At 38.7% G+C, this 19,795-nt stretch overlaps 1 protein-coding gene across 1 annotated transcript in view; it reads left to right on the top strand.

The window, feature by feature from the left end:
• LOC307038571 (uncharacterized protein) overlaps positions 1 to 19,795 on the top strand; it is a 103,735-nt gene that overhangs the window by 48,564 nt on the left and 35,376 nt on the right. The window lies entirely within an intron of this gene.

Below are 19,795 nucleotides of genomic sequence, written 5' to 3'. Positions count from 1 at the left end.
ACCAAAAACAGGTAAAAAGAAATAGAAAAATGTAATATAATGGCTTAGGTCGAAGGTTTAAGACAAACAACAGATTATCAAACTTTTAATATAAAGAAAATGTTTCATCGTCCTCAATCTATCCCTTCAATCCCATCTCTCCATGTGTCCTTTACTGTCCTCTCTGCTCTTCTCAGCTAAAAGAACCAAACACATCCTTCCTGTACTCATTCGCAAGGATAAACTCCTGACAAATCTCCCTGGCGTGCTAAGAGCTGTACAGAGCTCACAATTTTTAATAGACACCGTCTTGATTCCTGTTGCTGCGCAGCTTTGGCTGAAGAAAGCTGGACATCAACTGGTGTAGTTTGTTGGCAGTGGGTAGTGACAGCAACTTTGTGTGCATTGCTTTGGACATGTTCTGCACATTTTTGAATTGCCTTTTTCCAGTTTCGGAAACCAGTTGTGCAAAAGGTTGGATCTGCATTCTTGGCCAAATTTGATCTTCCGTGCCCAAAAGCTTGAGCACAGAAAAAACATTCCAGAGATTCCATTGACTCCTGGACTTTAGTGGAGCCACGGAAATTCACGGTAACACTTTTCTTGGAATCGTAACGTTTTGTTGATAAGCTGCTGCACTAGAATAAGCTTTGGGTCAACATGGTTTGGTTCAGCTTTCTGCTTGCCTGCCTGCACTTCTCTCCTTATGTTTGTCTCCTCAGGTCTCTCCTATAAAATATGACAATATGCTAGCCTGTTGCTGACATGAGACATCGTTGAAAATACCAAATAACCTGACCCTTTATACAGCACTTACCTGCAACTCTAAACTGCTTCTTCCTGTCTCACCCTCTCTGTCTTGAAGCCCCTCCAGCTCATCTGATCTCTGATATGAAAGCATGACACAAAAATGTATAGAACAATGCTGGGAAATCATGTTGGTTGTATTATTACTAGTAGTGCACTCAGTCTTGTGAGCAACTAAGTATTTGTTCTGCTTTACATTACAACACTTTAAATGTTATTCATACTGTATTCATTTCTTATACACTTCTTCCTCTCATCTCAAATTGAAATCACCTGACTACAGCACTTAACATACCTGTTGCAACTCTGTGCTGCTGCTGCTTCTATCTGCCTCACCCTCCGTGTCTTGAGGCAGCTCCACCTCATCTGATCTCTGCTATGAAAGCAATGTTGTTATAATCATATTGAGCCATTGGTATTGTTGTAATAAAGACCACCTCAACTAAGACCAAGACAACACCAAGACCGGCAAGACCAAGACCTTAAGAGGTCAAGACCAAGACCACGACTACGGCAGGGCGAGACCAAGTCAAGGCCGGAGCCAGACTAGTGTGAATCCAACACTATTCAAAAAGTGACAATTTTCATTTAAAAACAGTACATTTATAAATTAGTGACATGTGTGTGGTTTGTGTAGCCAACTGTAATAAATTAATCATTAATAAAAGTGTATAAAAATAGGATGGGGCAAGTTATTTGAGGAGAGGGGCACAATAAAAGTGGGTTAACATGATAAAGACAGTGTAAAAACTGTGTAAAATAAACATAAAATACAGTAATTACTATTGTTTTTTGTAAAGGTATTTGTTTTTAGTAAATTTAAGTTACAGCCCTTTGTTTTCAGTTGGAGTATTTGTCTTAGTAACTTTAAGTGACAATTTAATTTAAAAACATAAACAGTATTTTCTTTTATATAAGGCAATGAACAGTTTAATATATACTGTACATCCTGGTCTCTGATTTGCTTTAGTTCCAATAAATCGTAATATTGTAAACATTTTTTTGGAGGGGGGGCACTGGCTCCTGTTGCCCCCCCCCCTAGAACCGTCCCTGTCTCTACTCCTCCGATTCTGTCCCACAGTCCGCCCGGGGATGTGAGGACAGCCTGAGAACACTGACAGGGAGGCTTGTTTTCTTCATTGAGCAAATGGCGGTCAATATTAACAACAAATGAGCTAAAACGCTTAATAACCTTCATTAATTGTTGGAGAAAGAAGAACATAAGATAGATTGATAAAGACGAAGCTGTTTAACGGGCAGCGGAGCCGCTGTGTGTAGAGAGTAACTGCCGGTAAATGCCGCCCGGTAGGCAGCATCAAGCTAGCAAATCCGGCATTAGCCGAACATCAACAGGTGTACATAGAAAATATGATTATCCTGAGCTAATTGACTGAATCAACCAACTCACATCTCCTTTCTTTCTTTTCACCCAAGCACTAATCTGCTGTTGCTGTTGGCGTGTCATTGTTTTTTTCTGTCACAACCGCAGTAGGCTACCTGATCATCATTCATTGGGCTATTTATAGTTTATGCACGCAACGTTCCTAGTCGCATGCGCGCGCAGCCACAGAGGCAGGCTGTCAGTGTTTAGCTCCTCCGTGGCGATGACGGGCAGTCTGCGGTTAAAAATAAACACATTTGAAAGCGGGGGGGAGACATTCGGGATTTGGAAAAGTGGGGGGGACATGTCCCCTCTGTCCCCACTGGAAATTACGCCCATGTATCTATATGATGTCAAGAGCTACATTTAGGTGCACAGTGCTGTCTCTTGACTTGCAAACTCTTTTACCAAACAAGCTAACTGGGTAAATATGACGCTCTTTGTATCAAAACAAAACTTACCTTCTTATATATCGACTTTTTCCACTTTGATCAACTTTGTTTCCTCCGGCTTCAATTTGCAGCACTCTTGTTCGTTCTTTCTATGTCTGGTCTGACATCAATCTGTTCCACGTAGCGTGCCCCCTAGAGGCCTGGAGCACTTCCGGAATGTTTTTTTTTTGTATGTGTTTTGGAATTTTGTACGTGCTTTGGACTTTGCATATCGTTTTGGTATTTGCAGCGTTTTTTTGTTGCGTTTGTTTTCAGGTTGTTTTTTTTTCCATTTCAGGATTTGCAGCTGTTTCCTGCTTATGTATGTGTTTTTGTCCGTTGTTCCGCATTTGCACCTGCCGGCCACCGTATATGCTCTTTTATTAAATAAACTAAACGCCTATGTTATTTATCCAATGTATGTGCATGTTTCAGTGTCCACTGCTTTGCGTATTCACATTCTCCCTCCGCTCTCCCCCCCCCCCACACAAACACACACACACACGAATGCACACACACACACGAATGCCCACGCTCACAATCAGAGACAAGAGCGGAGGAAAGGAGGAAAACAACAAAGTGTAAAAAAGTCAAACAAATCTGCATTATTGCCCCGAGTTCTGCTGTCTGCCCGTTTGTGTCCCCCCCCAGTTTCAAATTTGTTTATTATTATTTTTTAACCTCAAGCCGTTATCGTCACAGGAGAAGGACACACCTGCCCAGGTGGACGCGCGCGAACGCGACAACGAACGTAGCGTGCGCATTCTAAAAATAGCTCACAGATAGTGAGCAGGTACCGCGGTTTTGAACTACAGTATTGAATTTGACAGAAAACAACAATGAAACGCCAGCAGAAGAATAGTCTAATGAGTTGGGTGAAAAAAAAGAAAGGAGATGTGAGTTGGTTTATTCAGTAAATTAGCTCAGGATAATTGGATGTTCTGTCTACACCTGTTGATGGGAGGCTAATGCAGGACTTGCTAGCTTGATGCCACCGGCATTTAGCGGCAGTGACTCAACAAATTGCCTCTTAAAATGTATCGTCAGTAATGTATGACAAGCAGATTGCTTGTTTAATGTTAGACTCACACCAATAGCTCAATATGATCATAACACGATTACTTTCATATCAGAGATAAGATGAGGTGGAGCTGCCTCCAGCAATAGAGGATGAGGCAGAGAGAAGCAGCAGCAGCACAGTGTTGCAGCAGGTATGTTATATGCTGTAGTCAGGTGATTTAAATGTATCAATGAAAGGAAGAAGTGTAGGCTACATCAGGGGTTTCCAAACTTTGCCATGCCAAGGACCCCCATATAGCATTATCCTCTGGCGGGGACCCCCCTGTTGCAATTTTAAAAAAAATGATGTGTACAAGTGCCTCCCGATGGAACATGCAGTGCGTTGCCACTACATTTGGGGCCTTCTGCCTGATCAAAGCTGTCACTCCGCTTTCTTTGCCTGTCATAGCCGCTGCCCCATCTGAACACACACCCACACAACGAGACCAGTCAAGTCCGTTTGAGATGATGTACTGATCTAAAACTTGGAAAATGTCTCTTCATGTGGTCCTACCTTCCAGTGCTTTGCAAAATAATATTTCCTCAACAAAGTTGTTTTCTGAAATAAATCTGATGTATGCAAGCAATTCTGTGACATTTGCTACATCCATGCTCTCATCCAGCTGCAGAGCGAAACATTCACTTGCTCTCACTTGCTCCAAAAGCTGAGCAGATTTTCACTCGCAGTAGCGGCAGCTCGATTCTGATTGGCTTGAAGGGCGGTCGTGTGATTAAAAAAATATATATATGAAAATATTGGCATCAAAGGACACATAGATTGATAGATATGCAGTTATTAATAACATCTAAAAAAATTAATACAATTAAACTTTTTAAAAAAAACATCCTGTTTCCCTCAAACTTTGAGTGACCCCCCTGGACCCCCCGGGGGGTCGGGGCCCCCACTTTGAAAAACACTGGGCTACATGATAAGAAGGGAATACAGTTTGAGTACAAGTAATACAGTACAGTGTAACACTGTACTTTTTTAATATACACATACTTTGTTACTGTACAATAACAACAATAACAATAATCCACAGCTCCTCTCTGCTCCAGAAGATAAAAAAAAAAAATTAATATAACATGTACATTTAAAATGTGAATGGCATGATATCCAAAACATGTTTTTTTTTAGGAATAGCTGGAATATGAAATGATGAAAAAAATGTAATTACAAAGATACTTCAAGAAAACCACCCCACCGGGTCCAAAAAGACCCACTTATGCATCTAAGGGTTAAACCAGGGGTCGGCAACCTTTTTGACCAAAAGAGCCATTTTGCTCCTTTTTCCCAAAACATTTTTTTTCTGGAGCTGCAAAACATATTTTATGGCTTGATAGCTTATAAAGTTGGATTTATTGTTTTATCAGACAAAAACTACATTTTTTTTGCATTTATTTGGCTATTTATTACATTATATAAAACTCTTAACCTCTAATAAGAAACAAAGAACTCCTATAAGGAGAATTAGAAATAATACACAGGCCTACCTATTTACTTTGTACATTTGAAGGAAAACAAATATAATTAAAATGGACCCACTTTGAAATAAATAAAACATGTAGCTGCACCCTAAAAAGAGTTAACGGTAGGGTAGGTAAGAATGGAGAAACCAGCTCGAGTGCGCTAGAATTTGAAAATACTCAACCGGAAAAAATCTGCCTCTTCCTTCAGACTTCCTTACAGAGTCCGTCCTCCAACACACACGAATGCGCACATGACCAATGAGGGCACGAGATAAGTTTGTGCACAGATGGAAGGCTGACAGGCTGACAGGCAGGTAGGCCATCCAGATATTTTAGCCGGGCCGGCTCAAATTATTGGTCGTGCTTTTTACAGCGCTATGGCTTCCAGAAATTAATTTGTTTATGTATTTATTGTCAATTGTCAATATTGTAAGCATTTAATATATTCATTGCTATCGGGATGTAAAGAGCATTCCATGGAATATAACAAAAAGTGTTTTCTGAAATAAATTGCATACTCCATGGAATTATAACTGAAGATCGTCAGCTGTCTTCCTCTTCCGTTTTTCTCCTCCATACGTAAAGGCTGCAGCACCTTTGACAACTTCTCTCTATATATCAAACATACCGGTAAACCAGCATCACTTGCTGTGAAAGCATATAACTCTGTCCACGCAGAATAAAATCCTGTTTTCCTCCGGTAGTTTTCTTTTCTTTGATTTATCCATAGTTCGCTCATGGAGCCGGGGATCAGGTTATTCTCCTGCAAGAAAAGGCGCTAGCGCGGGACCGTAGCAGGATGTTACGCATATTTTAGTTGACCTAATTAAAACCGTTTAGTTTTTTATTTATGTGTAATAGTACAAGATACGAAACATTTTCAACCATGCAAGAAAATATAAATAGTCCTACAAATACTTTTATTTTATTTCCTTCTTATTTTTGTCTAAGCTCAAGGGAGCCAGAGCAGAGGGCTTAAAGGGCCGCATGTGGCTCGAGAGCCGCGGGTTGCCGACCCCTGGATTACACCAAATATCTCTCAGAGGGGTGTGGGGACTGGCTCCTTATTGTCATCTAAAGTAACAGACAGAGAATCAGCACTTTGGAAAAGTATTATTTTATTCAAAGCCTGTCTCGTTCAGGAATTACGTTTTACAGTTTCACTTATATTGACCCAAAATATGAAATGAAGTCGAGTCTACCTTTCCAGATGAATATAAAGCAGGAGAAGTCCAGTCGAGTCCGGATGATAAACGGCCCTGAAAACTGACGGCCCTTTAGGGCTCTTCTGAGGACACATCAACAACAACGTGATGGAAAACATATTGCAGAATTATTCAGCAGGTTTCATTTACCAAATAAAAAGCTACCAACAGGTCAAAAAGGATCAGATGATGCAGAGTGTTCAAACATGTTTTGTTTTCTGGCTCTCACCTCCTGTCCAGTTACTTGTCTTTCATATTTCCCTTTTAAGTGTTTTTATTCTAAGGTTAGAAAGTAGCCTTCGCTCCAAAAGCCCCTAAAGTTACTCAGATCATGATGTAGGACGGTTTATTTTTCCAGAACAACACAGAGATCTGTTTGGCTTTAATCAAATCAGAAGCTTCCCTCCGCAGGGCTGACCGTACAGAAGTAAAACAGGAAAGAAGAAAGAAAACAGAAAGCTTCAGCACACACATGGACTGATGAAGATATTCAGCCTGTGTGTCAGGAAGAGATGAAGAAAAGGAAAAAGAGCGCTGATAGCTCGCTGCAGGAGCCGGGCATCACACTCACCGATCCAAAGATCTAGAGCTCAAAGTGAATAGCTGTCATCGAAAGATTTCAGCTTTACGGCAAGTTACGGCAAAATTATTTTAAAGGAATATTTTTATTTAAGTAAATCATTGAATACAGTCAACCTCAACTCATCCGGCAGATTCCATAACGTAGTTCAGAGAGAATAGTACAAAGAAATCATACAAAGTAAAAATGTTGCCTTCATGCCAAGAACACAGGCACAAAATAAAAACATGTTTACAATAGAATACTACTTTTATCATTTAATGTGTTGCTCCATTTTATTTTATAATAAAAAAAATAGATAAACAAATGTGGTCCTATGTTACATTATGGGTTCAGAAAAGGTATTGCATTATTGGTACGTTTTTATATTTAGACCTTTAAGATACAATTCCAACTCTGCCTTATGAAAGTGTTTTGTGACTTATTATTTATTAATATTATTTTACGACTTAAGACTTAGATGCGATCAGATTAAATATAGTTTATTGATCCAACATTTTGAAATTGTTTTGTTACAGCAGCATTATAACAATATTAAAATAATATTGCATCTATATATAAATTACACATTATAAAACGGACAAGTGAGGGAGGCAGAAAGTTTAATATAGTGTATTTCTGGTATATTCATTTTAATGTCAGCTTATATAGAATGTGTGTTAAACTTGTGATTTCTGCCTTGAGTGACTTCTGCCTTGCAGATACCAAGAAGAGGCCCCTTGAGTCTCTGTTAATTATCAATAGTCCTTGCAATTAACAGGGGAATTCCCAGATACATTTTCCTCAGATAATACAGTTAAATTCTTGTTACTTAATGATGCACATCCTGCAGGCCTTGAGAATTGGGTCACACAGTAAACGAGACAAAGGTCTTTTTGAGCTTATCAATAAAATATATTCATTCCTAGTAAGTTGACATCAAGGTGAAAGGAAGTTCACAGAAGCCCTTAGGCTACAAGAACGATTAACGTCTGTTAAGGGTGAAAATGTGTGTGCGTGAAAGACGTTTAGGGAAGAAGTCTGTCTATTGTAGTAAATATGTGTGATTATTGATGAACCATATCTGTGTTGGTGTTTTATTTGATTTCTCTGTTTATTCTTTCATGTGTGGGTACTAAATTGCTACAAACATTGTGGAGAAATTAGCTTAAACATGTTTTATTACTCTGTATGAAGAGAGAGCAGTTCTGCATGGCAGGAGACTAGAAGAGCTGGGGGAGGAGACATTCTCCATTAGATACAGCATGTGAAAATATCAGGGAAGTCTATATACTGTATCTTGAAATATATGTGTGTGTTTGATTACTTTGTATCAATAATAGCAATAGGTGTAACAAGAAGCTGGAAATAGGAGAAGTGAAACTTTGTATTTGGATGTATTCATGATCTTTGTGAGTGAGACTCATTTACACCCAGAGGGGATATTCTTGTGTAGATAACAGCTCAAGTGGCTGGAAAAGCTACAGGACAAATGAGTGTGTGTTCTCTATACTGGGCCTGTGTAAAGTTTGACTATTTGAAAAGCATCTCTAGGACTCCTTGAGAGCAAAGGTAATGTTTTCCTCGTTATTATTTGATATGAAGGTAATTTACATGTATTACGTATATTTAGCCAACTATAACAACTATATCTTAAAACATATTTTTAACTTGTGTGTGGTAACCTGAGGGGGGAAGGTGGCCACAGACAGGGAAACATATAGAAGAATGTGTGTGTGCTGGCTGCAAGATGTAAGATAAGATAAACACACTTGTTATTCAGAGTCGGGTCGTGCCGGACACCGAAGGTGTCTGTTCTTCATCAAACTGAAGAGACACTTTTGTTTTCCGGGTCTCCTAGCTGGCTCGCGCTGATTGGGTACGACAGGCCATGTGTTGGTCTCTCCCAATGGGAGACCCCTCTGGGGGAAGCATGCACACACCTCCTCCTATGTTTTTAGTATGATAGCCTGTGTTTTCTCTAAGTTCGGCCTCTTCTTCCTCAGGAGAAGTAACGGGGCAGAAAACCTCGTTTTTACGCAGCGGTCCAGACATAGACATCAAACTGCAAAACATATTCAGTGTGCAGTTCCTTTGGCATTAGGGCAGGGATATCTAGATACTTTCCAAGGTTTGACATAATGAACTGTGCTACTTTTAAAGCAAGCAACGATGTTTTTAAATCTGTAATCAAAGAGGTCCGCAAAAACACTATCGACCAATCAGATTGCTTGATTTGTCTTGTTAGTTTTATAAATATATTTACATTTCTTCCGTTACGAAACAAACTTACAAAGCATAAGATGGAAACATTTAAGATTAACTTCGACCTCCGGGGGGGTCTTACTATAGTATGGAGGAGTGGATTGAGGAGTGCCTTTCTCCAGAAAAAAAAAGCACCTAAACAACGACATGCAGAGCTACGTGAAGAGCAGGTAGACCAACTGGAAAAGTACCCCTATTCAAAAGCTTTCTAATGCGGGTCTTGAAACAAAGCAGAGAAATTATGACCGTTAGTGGCATCAGGTGCGAAAGCTCTCTCCAGAGCTACTGGAAGCCCAATCTCGGGGACCGGAGAAAGTGGAGCAATATTCTCGCCACGCCAAGCAACAGCCTAGAACAACCTCAACCTATACAAGTGACCACGTAAGCCATTCTACTGATGCTGGACAGGTTTTCAGTGGATGCACAATAAACGGCAACATACAAATGAATGTAAATAAATAGCCAAATAATGGATCAACGCTCTCTGTCTAATATGTTCGCTAGCTGTTAGTTTTGTGCAGAAGGCAACGGAGGGACTATTTTATTTTGAACATCATTATTTACTAATAAAAACTATTTAAATTAGAGTGTGTATTTTTCTTTCATATTGCCACACTTCGTAACCGTTTTATAAAAGCAATAGCTCACTTCAGGCCGTGGTATATGCTCATTATATCACAGCTAAGGGGCGTGGTTCGGCCCGACCCCCGTGAGCTATTGCTTAAGTATAACATGTTCAGTTGAAATGCACTAATAGGCCAACCTACTAACAAAATATACAAAAACACAGAACACTATATGGATGCAATATACAAGTATGTTCAGGGCTATTGAAAATAAACAACATTTAAATACCAATATCGCATTAAAGTGCCTTATATTTTGTAGATAAAGCCAGTCATAGTTGTGAGCATACAACCCTCAAGTCGAATGATCTTGTATATCAGTGTTCGATCCAAAGTCAGTGTATTCCAGCAGAGCGGCTGCAGGCTGCACTCAGTCCTATTTGAATTGCAAATTGTAAATTGTCTCGCTGAGAAACTGAGCCAAAGAGAACCAGCCAGAGGAAGCCATTATATTAGCGCTATCAGACCATCAATTGTTAAATAACCCTGCTCTGCTGTCTCTTAATCAGGGAGGGGGGGTTCAGTGTCTCAGGGCCTAACATAGTATTGTGCCACTGCATGATGCAGTCAGAGCCGGGACTTCCAGCAGGATCCTGGACAGAAACCATCACATCTCCACATGAGAGGAAATAAAGAGCTCAGAGCAGTGTGAACAGAGACTCCATGTGTGACTCTGAGGTTCACGAGGAACGCTGAGACACTGAACGCACCGCAGAGTGAAGAAGCTCCAGCAGACCCCTCTTCTTTGTGTGTTCAACATGAACCAGTGAAAAAGGTTCTATTTAATGGCTGTTTTTACGTGTGTGTGTGTGTGTGCGTGTGCGTGCGTGTGTGTGTGTGCGTGCGTGCGTGCGTGCGTGCGTGCATGCGTGTGTGTGTGTGTGTGTGTGTGTGTGTGTGTGTGTGTGTGTGTGTGTGCGTGCGTGTATGTGTGTGTGTGTGTGTGTGTAAGAAATCAGTTCATCTTCATGCAAGGTAGCTTTTCCTCTGTTATGTTTAGGGGCCATGCTTGCTTTTTTAGGAAGATATTTTTATGTATTCTTAAATTATTTAAATTGAGTTTCACAAGTAACAAGTTAAAATATAAAAGAAACAAAAAGTTAATTCTACTTGTCACAAAAGCTTCAATACACTTTCAAAGATAAAAATTATGAACCATTTATTTATTAAATCATTCAACTAAGCGATTATCTTTTATTTTCAATAAATTCTAGCTCTTGGTTTAAATGCTGCTTACTGCCATTGTGTAATGAGACAGTGTGTCAATATCAAATAATTGTGGCCCCATATTTATGAGAAAAATCTTATTTGTCTAAAAATGATTTCAAAGGTAAAAGGTGCAGGATGTAGCAGCTCCCTGTAACCGAGCTCTGTGGTGTTAACTGATGAGTCGGTCACACATTACATTACATTGCACACGGTCACACATTACATTACATTACACACGGTCACACATTTCATTACATTACATTATACACGGTCACACATTACATTACATTACACACGGTCACACATTACATTACACACGGTCACACATTTCATTACATTACATTATACACGGTCACACATTACATTACATTATACACGGTCACACATTACATTACATTACACACGGTCACACATTACATTACACACGGTCACACATTACATTACATTACACACGGTACACACGGTCACACATTACATTACATTACACACGGTCACACATTACATTACATTACATTACACACGGTCACACAAACATGAGAAGCTGTTTTGAGGGTTCAATTCCGACCCGATGAAACCCAAATATTTTTCAATTTTCTTTACGAAGCCTGCACTCGTGACATTTATTTTGTGAATGTAGAAGTATGCAAACATTTATTTATCAAATATTCAACTGATCAATTACATTTTCAATACATTTAATCTCTTTACCCAATATTTTAAATGCTGTTTTAGCCTTATCTTACTAGGTTCAACCATTTACTAAATTATATATATATATATATATATATATGTGGGTTACATATACATATGTGTATATATATATATATATATATATATATATATAAGCATGCAAATATGTTTTAACATTTATTTATTTTCTTCAATAATGAATTTGAATAGCTATTAATAGTATTTTTACTAAATGTCCTCTGTAAACAATGCTCTTTATATTGTTTTAAAGCCTATACTACACAATAAATACAAAATGATGGTCACAAAATATTAATACAAATGTATCCAACCGTTTTGCGTTTATTTGTGGGTGCCTTTATTGATGGGGGGACAGAAGGGAGGCATTGTCTGATAGTTCGGAGCTGGAGTGGAACCCGTGCCGTTGGAATGTTTTCTGTAAAGCCCCTCCGCTTCCTGAACTTTAGTTTCAACTTTCAAAGTCAAACACAGACTCCGCGCCCCGGGAGCCAAACCACAGGGTGGCTTTCTGATCAGAATGTGTGAGAGGGAGACTTCTCCACACAGGAAGTGATGAGTCAAAACATTGAACTGCAGTCCAAATGTCAGAAATATTTGGTCGGCATGAACCCTCTGAAACCGCAGCTTTAGAAACATCTTCTCATGTCTGTGTGAAGGACTCACCACTCGTATCACAGAGCTCTGGGTACAGGGAGCCGTTTACATCCTGCACTTCAGCCATGATCTCATGTGGTGGGTTTCTAACCGGCTCAAACTAACACTCTTTATCCTTGAAATATTTATCTGTCTTTTTTCTTTATTTTGGAACCACGTTTTAAAATATGTATAGTATGTATGTAATATGTATATGTAGGCCTATATGTAAAGGCCGTGAAACACCATTCCAAACCACCGTCACTGCAACTGATCAGTTGAATGATTAAAAAAATACATCTTAAATGTTGCATACTTGTGCATAAAGAATATCTGTTTTAGCAGTAGTGCAGTTTCTGACTTTTTGAAGTCTTCAAACAAGTCAAATCAATTCTGGTATTTATTTTTAAATGTGATACTCTGATTTAAAAATATATCAAACCTTTTTATTTCTATGATGAGCATTACAGTCCTTACATAAATCAACATAAGAGTTCCTTGCATATTTTCCTTAATGATGGTGAACACACATCAAAGCTGATTACTGAAAGCTTCAGCTGCCCCATAAACTACACAGACCCCCCAATAAAACCAGGATCCATTAAATCTCCTTATTAAGGTCCTTCAACTAACCCTTAAATGTCAACCTGCCCTTAATTCTTTAAAGTTGGGTAAATGTAAAAAATAAAGGTTTTGGGTAATATAACATTATCTCATTAAAATGTAATGAAAAATGTAAAAGATGTTCAGCAAATGACCCCAGACTCAAAGCCTGAGATCAAAACAAAAAGTAAGTTGTATATTTAATGGTTTACCACAAGAGCCTGGACATACTCTCAGCTAGAGAATGGCTTTTTCAATTGAATTTGAAAAAAATCCAGAAGTGAGTAAACCACCGTCAGTGAAGGGATGTGAAATCCTGTGAGGATTTGGCATTCAGCGAGTATGGAGAAAACACATTGAGTTTGTGGGTCAAACACGCAGGACCATCTGGGCTCAGCTGATGATTACAGTTACTCTCCACTGTCGTCGTCCCCCCCCCGGGGTAGGGGTAGAGCTAACTGTTAAAAAAAAACAAAAGCAACATGTTAAAGACCCAAGAGACTCTCTCACACACACACACACACACACACACACACACACACACACACACACACACACACACACACACACACACACACACACACACACACACACACACACACACACACACACACACATACACACACACACACACACACTGGGATGTAGAATATTCACTATGTTTGCATACCGTGCAACTAAATCTAACCAAAGTGTTATTTTAAGCATTAAAATTGTGTATTTTTTTTTTTATTCTGACATTATTGAAAAAACAATCCCATGTTTTATAATTTAGGGCAAACCACATGAACTTATGTTTAAATAAAACATGTTTTTCTTTTTTTAATTGTAACTTTTTGTTGCACATTTTTGAATGAACTTTATTTGGTTCATACAACTATTTTAATTATATTTATTTCTATTTATTGCATATTTGATATGTTTTATCATATTTTACTCTCAAATCGAGACAGTGCCGCAAAACAGGATTTCCCCCGGGATGAATAAATAATTCTGCTCCTGATCTTTTATAGCCTGTAACCTTCCCCCTGTCTTCCTGTTTCATTATTGAGCAATTTCTCAATGTAATCGCTCGGGTTAATACAGCAGCGTCAGTGTCGCCCACTCAAAGTGCTTCTTTGTTTTTATAAATATCTGACACACAGTATGAAAATGAGTCTATGGAACAATTGAAAATTTTTCTTTATCTCTTGCTTGGATTAGATCAAGTTTGTCTCAAATAATCGTTGTTCCGTAATCTAGCATTGTATCAACATTGTCAAAGTCAGCTGAATATTCAGTAGGGACATTGGAAATGTTTGAGAGAAACTTGACAACACTTTCTGTACTCGAACACAACAAACTCCTCTCTCCAACTAAAAGACGTTTCCCTTGGCCTCTTCCAGAAAAAAGTGACACAATTTCAAACAGACCAGGGGTGAAGTCAGAGACTAACTATATGTAGTGCTCTTTCCATTATCTCTTTAGACATTTATTTATTTTTTATTCTAAAAATCGGAGCCTGTCAGAAGCAAAAATGAACTTTTCCTAGACGGATATTGAGGATTTAGCCGGCAGAAGTTACATTGCAGCCTGTTCAGCAGCTGCAGTTCAGCGATGGTGCTCAACACTGGACTCATTCCAAAACTATAGGATCCCCATTATTCCCTTCAGTCACAAAGAAAGCGACAATAGGTTCCAGGTTGAATAACAGGGATGTTACCCGCTCATTTGATAAGCCCAAAGACCCTGCGGAAAACAGAGGATTGGTTTAATGAAAAATGTTGGTCCAAAGGCAGACTTTACGATTAGTAAAAATACATTGACGTTGCAGAATTGTCGAACAACACAATTATATTGCACCCTGCTTAGCAGCTGCCATCATATATATATATATATATATATATATATATATATATATATATATATATATATATATATATCTATATATATATATATATAGATATATATACACAACTAAATACCTTGGGAAAAAAAAAGATATATATTGTCTACATTGCACAAAAGCATGACAAATTTGGATCCAGGTTGAAAAAATCACAAAGTTACCCTTGATCCTTCAGAGGTATAAGATGTGTTTGATATTATTTAATTTACATTTAGTAAGACTCTACCTCTGACCACACATTGACCCACAATAAATACACGTGTGGGCTGAAATAAAACAAAAGCAACTGATAAAGGCACATTTTTTTAAATGTGTATTCATTGTCTACAGTTTATTGACGGCTGAGACCTTTTCGTGAGGAAAAGCTCAGTTTGCACACGACGACCTCCTGCTCTAAAGCCTGTTTACCTGACCTTCAGGTCACCACCACCCGGAAAACATAAACATTGTATGGGCGGTGCAGAGCTATCTTTATGAAGCCAAAACTCCTGACGACTTCAGTACATTATCACACGTTTAGAACCACCACACTGAAATTTAAAGACAGCTGTCAAAGCTAAAGTGCGTTAGTTTAAAAGTTATTTTTCATTCGCTTTGGTTCATAGCATAAATAGAGAATGGGAGGAAGAAGTTTGAGAAAGAGGACCAGCTGCCAGTCAGGTTTATCACCAGATGGACCTATTTGTGAAGACAAGATATATTGGAAGACCTAAACCACAAATCTCTTAAGTACACCATAACATCTTAAATGACAACGTGCAATATTAACGGGGAGCTTTGTTGCAGTTTTACTGTCTTCTGGGGAAAGCGCATAATGTAAAAGGCTAAACTCATTCAAATAATTTACAATTATTTTCTCCGATTGCAAAATACGAGTTTAAAAATAAATGTTACGACGTCAACAGAGGCGGAGGGATTTATTCATGCAAAAGCAGCATTATGTCATCAGATACAGCATTTGAAGAGAAATTAAACAATATATTTATTTAGAAAAGTATCTTTATGAAGCCAGAACTCCTGGCAGATCTCTTCAGGACATTCAGAGATATTAATGGCTGAAGCGAAACCAGAAGATCTCAGAATCTTATTTTGTTTGAATTCTAGCATTACGAGACATTGAGGAAGGTCCGTGCCAAAGTATTGTGTATTCCTTCAATTAGTGTCTGTATTTATTTAGTTCTAACAAAACATAGAAAAAGTTCTAATTGCCTTTTGAAAGAATGTCCTTCTTCTGTTTGAGCTCCATACCATGGTCGTGGTCCTGAGACATATGAAGAGTATACATAAAATACTAGCTTGCGTTTGTTTGCCTCCAATTTGACTGTTATTATTGACTATAGTTCTCATTAGCAAACACTTGAGGGTGCTTCTAGTCCTTCCTGTTGAACTCAATATTTTCGTTATTATTATTAAAAACAAAACTGCTGTTCAAAGGCTCCAACAATTTAATATAATGATATAGGACATAAATAAAAAAAACATTATGTTGCAATGTTACTTCAATGACTGACTTGATTTACCTTAGAAAACCTCCTGGTCCCTGTCTAGAGCAATTATTTTTTATAATACAAACCAATGCATACGCAGAAATAATGAACCATTAAGATTTATGACCATCACTTTATGAGACCCTTTCAAACTAATGCTGCTCTCACAGGGACTCGGATGTCTTCTTAAGGCATGCAGTCACACTGGAGTTGGAGCTGAAACTGAGTGAGGCATCAGGTTTTTATGGTAGGCCTACCAGCACCACACCCACCCTCACCAATTATCACCATTTATTGTCCCTCAGCTTCAAGCAATAAAATCCCAGATGTTGAAATAAACATACAACCCAAACTAACCACTTGCAGGTCCAATGCAGAACAAATTATCGTTTAGGAAAGTGAACTGTCTGCTGAGGTCTAGCATGTTATCCTTCTCCAAGTTTTTTGGAGTGATATTTCAAAGAATGGATGGCATTGGTACGGAACCCCTAAAGGGACATGGAAAAAAATAAAATAAAGAGAGAGAGAAAAAAAAAGAGTCAGGATAACAGCTTAACGGTGGGGTAGGTCATTTTGGAGTTAGCCGGGCCTGCTAAAATGATTGGTCGTGCTTTTTACAGTACTACTGCGTCCACAGATGAAATTTTTTAATGGATTTTTTGTCAAAGCACTTAAGATATTCATTGCTATCGGGATGTTAAGAGCATTCCATGGAATAACAACAAGTGTATCTTGAGCCGGTTTCTCAAACTTACCTACCCCACCTTTAAGAGACATAAAAAAAAAAAAGAAAAAAAAAAAAAAGAGAAACTAATCCGTTGTCCCTGATTTTTTTTCTCATATTTTTTTAATGAGAATTTTTTTTTTTTTAAAATACTCCCTCCCGCCAACGAGGGAGTGTAGCACACAGGAGACAACCATTTCATTGCAGACTGTTATGTTTACGTGGGGAAATGACAGTGCATACATTATTCGAGATATATTTCGAACTGAGACTTAATTTTAAGGACATTTCGGCAAGGGGGGTATGTTTAAAAACGTAGCAGCCTGCGTTCACTCCAGCAGGCGGCGGGATGTTTAACTCAGACTCTGAGAAGAGCAGCACCAGCGCGCAAAGAGTCTTTACGCACTGCCTACACTAAAATAAAAATAAAAAGCAATACATTATAGACCTAAGAGACTGCACACACACACACACACACACACACACACACACACACACACACACACACACACACACACACACACACACACACACACACACACACACACACACACACACACACACACACACACACACACACACACACACACGCACACACGCACACACACACACCAGGGTGCATGATTGATGTGAATCTGTTTGTGCTCTGCTCAGCTCCGTGTGCATGTGTTCTGAGTGTTTGTTTCCCTATAAACCAGCTGCTGGCAGCAGGTACTGTGAGAGTCACGGACATTAATTCATAGATCAAAGCAGACTGGTTTACAGACTCTCCTGTTTTACCAATCCGGTGCTTAAACAAATAGCTCTACACCCCTGGACGAAATGTCCATAAAATTAAGTCGGAGTTCGAAATATATCTAAAATAATGTCTGCAATGAAATGGTTGTCTCCTGTGTGCTCCACTTCCTCCTTGGCGCACCGGTAACTTTCTCAAAAAAATCAAATAAAGTCAGGATAACGGATTAGATTCTCGTGCGAACGAGAAACTAATCCGTTATCCTGACTTAATTTTTTTTGTCATATTTTTTTTAATGTCTCTTAAACCGTTATCCCGACTTTTTTATCTTTTTTTTTTCACAAAATACTTTCTCGTGCGCATAACAACCCGTTATCCCGACTTTTTTTTTTTTCATGTCCCTTTAGGGGCTCCGTAACTTGGTGATGATGTAAGCATTTCTGTGTAATACTAATATTGAGTGTCAACATGTGAGATAGTTCTGCTCTGTACTGAGTGGTGCAGGAATCAATCCTGAAACCAGGAAATGATTTAGCTTTTCCAGTTTCCTCGGCTCAAGCCATGATTTTTAAATGTTTTTTGGTAAATGCCTGAGATAAGGTTGTGTAAAAACAAGCTTAAGAGGTTTTAAGTTTTTTTTTCTATGAAATAAAATATGTTAGTAAATACGCTACTTCTAGATATCTGAAGCTTGTTCACATCTTAAATATGAAGGTTGCTAACAAGAGGCTAAATGTGACCACTTTGAGTTTAGCAAGGTGACGTGAAGTCATGTAACCATGCTGTAGTTCAAGGCGATTACATTTATGCTTCCAAAGCATAAATGTAGTGTTAATGAGCAAGGTCAAGTGATGTGTATGATGGAGCTGAACAAATTAGTCTTGACATCATATTGCCTTACTATCAAACTAAACAATAAAGCCTTTGAATTTTGAATCTCTTAATCAAACAAGCCAATCCCAGCATTCTGCAGGAAAACCCAGCCCTGTGATGGTTTCTGTGTTTATTTCCTACCCAGAAACCACCTCACAACATCTAACAGTCCACACAAAGTGGGGACATCTGCTTTAAAGGGCCAGAGGAAAAATAGCTGTAAAATCCTTGGAATAGAAAATGATCAGCTTGACTTATTGCACATTTAGTTTGAGTAAGCTTCTCTTATCTCGAAACAAAAATAATTACACTGAATAAGACTCAAAGAGCTAAGGTGCTCGGCCCATTTTTCCAGCAGAATCCAAATCAAATGGACTGGTCATTACTTCCAAAACATTTTCTTTCACGAAAATTATTTGGCAGGGACACACGGCAAGATTTATCCTCCGAATTCCAGATTTTAGGATAGTGTCTTATAAAAGAACTGAGGAGATCTGTCAAATTTCAAGGGCTCTGGTGATTTTGAGTCCAAAAATCTATCGAAACCCTCGCAGCCTTGAGTGTGCTATAATTCATTTAATTGTCGTTTCTCTAATGAAGCGTGATCCTCATAAACTCACAAAATCAAGATGTTTGGTTCAGCCACGTGATATTTGTGAGGTGTTTGTGTGCAGCTGGCCAATAAAACCAAAAAGCCACTGCAGGATATAATCAAGTCCTTACTGTTTCTTCCTTTTACATGCTTGTGGTTTTGCAAAAGAAAAGTTGCACATAGACACATGCATATCCAAACATTTGGTCTTTCCAAACATTTGGTCTACCTACGCTGTAAAATGTATTATCTCTTCGATTTACACACGGCATCTATTGCACGTCTATCCGTCCTGGGAGAGGGATCCCTCCTCTGTTGCTCTCCCTGAGGTTTCTCCCATTTTCCCCTTTAAACTGTGGGGTTTTCTCTGGAAGTTTTTCCTTGTACGATGTGAGGGTCTAAGGACAGAGGGTGTCGTATTGTCATACTGATATTCTGTACAAACTGTGAAATTGTCACAATCTGTCTGTGTTGTGTTTTGTCTAGTCTAGATCTGTCTTTGGTTTTCGGTCTGCGTTGTGTTTTGTCTTGTCTAGATCTGTCTTTGGTTTCCTGTC

The sequence above is a fragment of the Notothenia rossii genome (assembly GCF_949606895.1).
Source record: "Notothenia rossii genome assembly, chromosome: 5".
NCBI lineage: Eukaryota > Metazoa > Chordata > Actinopteri > Perciformes > Nototheniidae > Notothenia > Notothenia rossii.
Note: the sequence above shows the minus strand (reverse complement) of the source record. Positions and strands in the feature narration are given on the sequence as shown.